We start from the raw sequence: 8,215 nt of genomic DNA on the forward strand, positions 1-8,215 counted from the left end.
CAAATGATAATGAATTTTATTTCATTAACAAAATTAACAATGTTAAATTAAAACAAACTAAAGTTATTGTGCGAGGCGACAATTTTACTGTTTGTATCAACTTGTACTTATATTCAATACAAATGACTTAATAAATAAAAACAGAAAATTTGTTAAAATAAGTACAAAGTGTAAGTTCTACTTCCTCTAGATTGCCATTAGGTGTTGCAATTTCGTCCTTTCACAGCGTGCAGAATTGTTCCTATTCCAAGCAGGATGAACCGTAAAAGTAAGCTTAAATCATAATCTATATAATTTAATATAAGCTAGTTCTATAGATGGCAAGAGAGTCAATATTTTAATTTTTCAGTCGTCAACCGAGTAGAATTGTATGTAATTCTAACTTGTAAAATTCGATAAAACCCAATTGTATCAATGTAATATACAGTAAATTCTGTGTAAACTAGAATCGCACGGTACCGAATTATTATTACTTTTTTTTATCTGGTTTTAGTATTTTTTTTTTTGTTTTTAATTTTCAAAATATAGTTTTTACGCTATGCTGTAAGCGTTATACTTCGAGGTGTCTTCACTTATTAATATTAAATGTCCATGTTATTCAGGTTAAGTTACGTTCTTCGTACACAAAAACTTTCGTTTTTGGTGTTGGTTTCCAGCTTAGAATGAAATACAGAAATTCGTTTCGTTTTTTAAGAACTTCTTCCGTTTTCGTAGGTTTCCAGAGTCGTTAATTATGAATGTAATTTCTATTATAACAGATTTAAAGTAAATACGAATCGTAAAGGAATGTCGAGATTTATTATTATTTTATTAATTTTTTAAAAAATATTATTTATAAAAAATAAATTATTCGAAAAATTTAATTTTACAAGAAAACCGATTGGTATAATTTCGTAAACCTGCATATTTACAGATTATGAAATCGCTATTTATAGTAAGTAAAACATTTTAAATACTGACTGCAGCTACATTTGTAGTAGTTAATATTATCATGTAAAAATTAAATTGTTTATATAGATGACCTCCAGAAGACTTACCTTGTCAAATTTTTATTATATTGAATATATGAAATATTTTTTGCATATTTATAATCGAAAAGCGTGGACTGGAAACAAATTTCAGCCGAAAAACATATAGCAAATATACGGCCATATAAGTTACACCTAAGTTACATAAGGCTCACCTGGAAACTCCAGATTCCTCCATGAGTCAGTCCTTTTTTGTGATTGAAACGTGTTTGGCCTCTATACTGTGTAGTACAGTACATTATTTATGTGGAATCATAAATGAATAATGTTTCACACATAAATACATAGATTTCAGAGAATTCGTAACTATGTTCGAATTTCAGAACTGACAAAATAGAAATGGGAGTTATTGATGGAAGCTCACAATTTCACAGTGCAGAAGAAGTGAAATTAATTTTTAACCACTTTCTGAGATTGACTCTTAAGTATCATATATCAAAAACTTTCTTTTTACGTACAGTTGAGGAACGACTTCTTGAACTCTTGATGAGGAGGAAAAGATGAAGAGTCCTTTGTATTCTGCATTTCAATCATGATCCTCTATATTCCTTTTACAGCCTACTGCGGACTCCTCTCTCTTTTCCACAAAACTTTTTTTTTCTCACATCTCTCTCAGATTTCATCTACTTTTAACTATAAGAGTCGATTACTGGGGTGAATACACTTTTTGTTTCAGATGGATCGATTTTTCAAGATTACATCAGTCTTTGTTACGTGATACAAATCGCTTTTGTCATGCGTTTTAGTTGGCCGAAAGTATAGAAATAATGATGTTTCACTTACCATTTACAAGTTTTTAGTACTTTTCACTTCGACAGTTAAACATATTTCTTTACTCTCAACTATAAAAATGACTTTAACCGTAGCGGTTGCCATCTTTACTCTTTTTTATCTGATCCAAACGATCCTACTCTCCGCTGAATTAATTCGATCGTGATCCAGTTGATCCTAGACGGCGTTTGTTTACGTGGCTAGAGATTGATCAAATCGTTATAGTTCGTTTGTATACACGATTTGAACGATCAGAATAATCTTGGATCAGTTTGATTACCCCTGGTGATAGGCGAATAGTAACTACTCGCTACTTTTGTATACGGTATCTATATATATAATCGAGACGAGTTGATAATAATAATAATAATAATAATAATAATTAGCGCAGAGTCCAAACGGTTAGGAGTTGAAAGTTGAAATTTGGTACACAGTTAGGGTACGTCACGAGAACGCACACTAAGAAGGGATTTTTCGAAATTCCTCCCCACGGGAGAGAGGGACAGGATTAAGTCTTAACACTTCCATCAACAATGGAAGTGTTACGTAACAATGGAAGTGTTAAGAGAAAGCGACGTGAAGACGCAGATGCAGTTTTTTTTTCGTTTTTGCGGGAAATCGAAATATTTTTAAACCCACTTAAAAAAATTCTCTAATTAGTCTGGAAACAGGGAAACGATAGCATTCTGTGAAAAGGTTGACTATAACGTAATAATTTTAATCTTCGCTATCGTTACTTTTGCCCGAGCAACGACCGGCCTATCTGCTAGTTCACAAATATTTGTTGCTCGTTGCTCTGGACGTCAGCAAAACAAACGGAGAATAACGAATAAATATTGACAATTGTTTATTGTGCGTATCTTTATGTGATGAACGGTTTTGTTTGATTATAAAACTACATAATTCAAAAATATATAAAGCCATAAAACGAAATTTATTTTATACGTTAATTGAATTATTTCCCACTTAAGCACTCACCGATTTAAGGAGTTACAAGATGTAATTTTTTTTATATTATTAAATTTTCTCCCCTGAATGGTAAAAATATAGCATGTCTTTTGTTCATATTAGTAGTTTGATCGAGCCCGCTAGATTGTGTCTGAAGCGAAGGATGAGCCCAAAAATTCCTTGCTATCTGAAAACTTTTGAGTATCTAAACCGGATTCAAACGGATTCCTTAGGGTAAAAAGAATGCCGTTTAACTGTATAAGCTATTAGTTTAGCCATAAAATTACAGAATCGTTAAACAATACAAAGTCAATAAGTAAATTGTTATTTCCAAAATCAGTAAATCCGTCCCAATAGTATACTCTATCACTAAAATGGAACAAAACAAAACAGAAGATTGCGTAGGAATTAAAGAATGTGTTACTTTTGTTTTTGTCATCATTATAATTCAGTTAGTTACTCTCCCAATTGATATAGAATACAGTGTGTCCCAAAAATACACATAATTTATATCTTTTTATTTTTTTTTTAATTATTAAATATTTCTTCACAATGCTAGTGACTATTATTGTTTATTCACAACAGAGTACAATGTTATATAATTGATTTTACAATATTTGACAGTTACATAAAGTGTTAAACACAAAATACTTGCTTTGTGATGTCCCAAAAATATAGACAAATTTAAACTTCGAGCAATAGTTCATAACATAAATCGATGAAAATTGTTTTAATATGGAATAAAACCTGTCATTCCTAATTAATGACTTCGAAAATGCGCATCTTTTGTTATAAATTTGTATAATTGACAGAAGGAACAAATCTCTAATATTTTATTTATTATTAATATTTCAATGAATGATAAAAATAAAACATATAACTTTATTTATACACAATTATATATGTATTTTAATTTAATTATTCAATGAAATGTCATGCATGATAAGAGCAAATGGCAACTACTGTGTTCAGGTGTACTGCCAACTGAAATAAATAACTGTCCACTAAAAAATAGTTATAAAGTAATGAATCAAATTCATTATTTGTTTAACTTAAAAAATGTTTTTAAAAGATTCACCAAGCTCTCGAATTTCAATTGTGGAGCCACTTTGGAAATGAAATTCACTATCTATAAATTTACATATATGTGATATATATCAAAATTGGTTGATGGGAGTTTCTACTGTATATTGACCTAGCTCTATTCAAATTTGTTAAGAATTCAACTTGTCCTTGTGGATATTACTATTTCAATGCTTATGATTTATAACATGATCACTACAAAGTGAATTATATAATAAAGTTGAAAAATCATCAGTTTTCATAAATAATGAAAATTGATACATTCAAATAAAATAAATTGTTAAAAGATGTAATTTTAATTATATTCATTTTATTTTTTGTGGTGTATTGTTATTCTATTGTCTCAAATTTACCATCTTTTATATATGTATATTTTCAATTTTAGGTATCCCAAGACCAAAAGTCCATATTACTAGGTATTTAATGTTATTTTTATATTTATAAAAACATTTAAAAGAACAATAAATAATTTACTTATTATTTTCTAGAGGAGATAGAGAATACCCATGTAAGTCAACACGTGAAAATGACAGTGATCAAAATTCATCTAAAGAAAGCTCAAATTCTGAAAAAGATAAAACGGAAGATGAAATGAAAGAAAAAAATAATAATTATAAGACTCAAAAATCAAACCCCGAAGAATTTGAGAAAGTATGGGGAAAAAAGAAATAATGTTATAAATTTTTACAAATACATTAATGCCATGAATTTTGAATATGTAAAAATATATTTTAAAAAACCTGAAAAATATATATTTTTTTTTAATTTGAAAAATAAAATTTAGATTTGTGCCTGTCAGATAAAATTCAAATTTGTGCAGACATGTGGAGCCATGTGTTTTCTTTTATCCTTACTAGACCCACTAGAGTCAATGGATTATCTAATCGCTGAATGCCTATTGTTTTAAACTTTAAAAGTAGAGGTAATATACAAATTTCCAGATAGGTGTGCTGCAATCGTTTTGACTCTTGTTTGTTTATATCCTATGCAGAAAAGCATTATGTCAGTGTAAAATAAATGTTATCGTATCAGTAACTGCATAAGCAACTGTATTTTACAGAGCTAATGTTCATATTAATGTTCTTATTTAATACAAGTTAGCTTAAAATAAATGAATAAAAATTAATAACATGTTATTGTAAGTAAACGATAATAATAATTTTACAATTTAATTCTGTAGTAATTCTTTAATATCTAGTATAAGTTTTTGTTAATAAACCACCAGTCCACGAAATTTTTTTTACAAATTTTACCGGTTCGAGGGCCAAAAAAGGTTGAAAAACGCTGCTTTATATTATTTTTACAACGTACTGAGTACTTTAAAAACCTTTAAAAGTAATTTAAATAACAATAGCGAGATTGAAGCCGAAGTTTTCAACGCGGAAACGTGTACGTCAGATGTTCAGCGCCGCTTTCCTGTAAACCTAGAAGTTTGGCAATGGCGTTTGGAACGTCGAGCATGATTCCACTGACTTTCCAAATGCCATTGTGAAACTTCTAGGCTTGCAGGAATGCGGCGCTGAACGTCCGACGTACACGTTTTCGCGTTTAAAACTTCGGTCTCAACCTCGTTATTGTTATTTAAAAGTCGTAAAAAAATTATTAAAAAATAACAAATTTATTTGCATATAAGTACACAATAAAAAAAATGAATCTTATGATTACTAAAACTTATAAATTTAAAATTTTCGTTTATTTGGTATACATTACTAATGAAAAGATTGTTGCTGCTCTTCTTCAATTAACGCTTGTATGAATAAATTATATCTCATAATGCTCTATAAATGAAATAAAATTAATTATTTGTATAGTAATTTTTATTCACCATTTAAAACTATAACAGACTATAGAGTAACTTTAAATAATTTTCTTCAACAAGCCAATTTAATAATTTATTCGAAACTTTCATTCAAAACATTAAATTTATTAAATACATTTTTTAACATTATAATATTACATATTTATTATTTAGTTGAAAATTCATTAAAAAAACTATACCAAATATATTGAAAACAATGAATAAACAACCAATAAACTTTGTTTTTCAATACAAATGAAAAATAAATAAAAAGAAATAAACTTTTTTTAAGTTTTAAATTTTATACTTTTTTTAATTTTTAAATTTTATATCTTTTTAAGTTTTTAATTTTACACTTTTTTAAAGTTTCAAATTTTATACTTTTTTTAAGTTTTAAATTTTATACTTCTTTTTAAATTTTTAAATTTTATACTTCATTTAAGTTTTAAATTTTATACTTTTTATAACTCAAATTTTATACTTTCTTCAAGTTTCAAATTTTATACTTTCTTCAAGTTTCAAATTTTATACTTTTTTCAAGTTTCAAATTTTATACTTTTTATAAGTTTTTAATTTTATACTTTTTTAAGTTTCAAATTTTATACTTTCTTCAAGTTTCAAATTTTATACTTTCTTCAAGTTTCAAATTTTATACTTTCTTCAAGTTTCAAATTTTATACTTTCTTCAAGTTTCAAATTTTATACTTTCTTCAAGTTTCAAATTTTATACTTTCTTCAAGTTTCAAATTTTATACTTTTTTAAAGTTTCAAATTTTATACTTTCTTCAAGTTTCAAATTTTATACTTTCTTCAAGTTTCAAATTTTATACTTTCTTAAAGTTTCAAATTTTATACTTTCTTCAAGTTTCAAATTTTATACTTTTTTAAAGTTTCAAATTTTATACTTTCTTCAAGTTTCAAATTTTATACTTTCTTCAAGTTTCAAATTTTATACTTTCTTCAAGTTTCAAATTTTATACTTTTTTAAAGTTTCAAATTTTATACTTTCTTCAAGTTTCAAATTTTATACTTTCTTCAAGTTTCAAATTTTATACTTTCTTCAAGTTTCAAATTTTATACTTTCTTCAAGTTTCAAATTTTATACTTTCTTCAAGTTTCAAATTTTATACTTTCTTCAAGTTTCAAATTTTATACTTTCTTAAAGTTTCAAATTTTATACTTTCTTCAAGTTTCAAATTTTATACTTTCTTCAAGTTTCAAATTTTATACTTTCTTCAAGTTTCAAATTTTATACTTTTTATAAGTTTTTAATTTTATACTTTTTTAAAGTTTCAAATTTTATACTTTTTATAAGTTTTTAATTTTATACTTTTTTAAAGTTTCAAATTTTATACTTTCTTATCAAGTTTCAAATTTTATACTTTCTTCAAGTTTCAAATTTTATACTTTCTTCAAGTTTCAAATTTTATACTTTTTTAAAGTTTCAAATTTTATACTTTCTTCAAATTTCAAATTTTATACTTTTTTAAAGTTTCAAATTTTATACTTTCTTCAAGTTTCAAATTTTATACTTTCTTAAAGTTTCAAATTTTATACTTTTTTAAAGTTTCAAATTTTATACTTTCTTCAAGTTTCAAATTTTATACTTTTTTACTTCAAGTTTCAAATTTTATACTTTCTTCAAGTTTCAAATTTTATACTTTTTTAAAGTTTCAAATTTTATACTTTCTTCAAGTTTCAAATTTTATACTTTTTTAAAGTTTCAAATTTTATACTTTCTTCAAGTTTCAAATTTTATACTTTCTTCAAGTTTCAAATTTTATACTTTCTTCAAGTTTCAAATTTTATACTTTTTTAAAGTTTCAAATTTTATACTTTCTTCAAGTTTCAAATTTTATACTTTTTTAAAGTTTCAAATTTTATACTTTCTTCAAGTTTCAAATTTTATACTTTCTTCAAGTTTCAAATTTTATACTTTCTTCAAGTTTCAAATTTTATACTTTTTTAAAGTTTCAAATTTTATACTTTCTTCAAGTTTCAAATTTTATACTTTCTTCAAGTTTCAAATTTTATACTTTCTTCAAGTTTCAAATTTTATACTTTCTTCAAGTTTCAAATTTTATACTTTCTTCAAGTTTCAAATTTTATACTTTTTTAAAGTTTCAAATTTTATACTTTCTTCAAATTTCAAATTTTATACTTTTTTAAAGTTTCAAATTTTATACTTTCTTCAAGTTTCAAATTTTATACTTTTTTCAAGTTTCAAATTTTATACTTTTTTAAAGTTTCAAATTTTATACTTTTTATAAGTTTTTAATTTTATACTTTTTTAAAGTTTCAAATTTTATACTTTCTTCAAGTTTCAAATTTTATACTTTCTTCAAGTTTCAAATTTTATACTTTCTTCAAGTTTCAAATTTTATACTTTTTTAAAGTTTCAAATTTTATACTTTTTTAAAGTTTCAAATTTTATACTTTTTTCAAGTTTCAAATTTTATACTTTCTTCAAGTTTCAAATTTTATACTTTCTTCAAGTTTCAAATTTTATACTTTTTTAAAGTTTCAAATTTTATACTTTCTTCAAGTTTCAAATTTTATACTTTCTTCAAGTTTCAAATTTTATACT

The sequence above is a fragment of the Centruroides vittatus genome, unplaced genomic scaffold (genome assembly GCF_030686945.1).
Source record: "Centruroides vittatus isolate TY-2023 unplaced genomic scaffold, ASM3068694v2 scaffold_464, whole genome shotgun sequence".
NCBI classification, from domain to species: Eukaryota; Metazoa; Arthropoda; class Arachnida; order Scorpiones; family Buthidae; genus Centruroides; species Centruroides vittatus.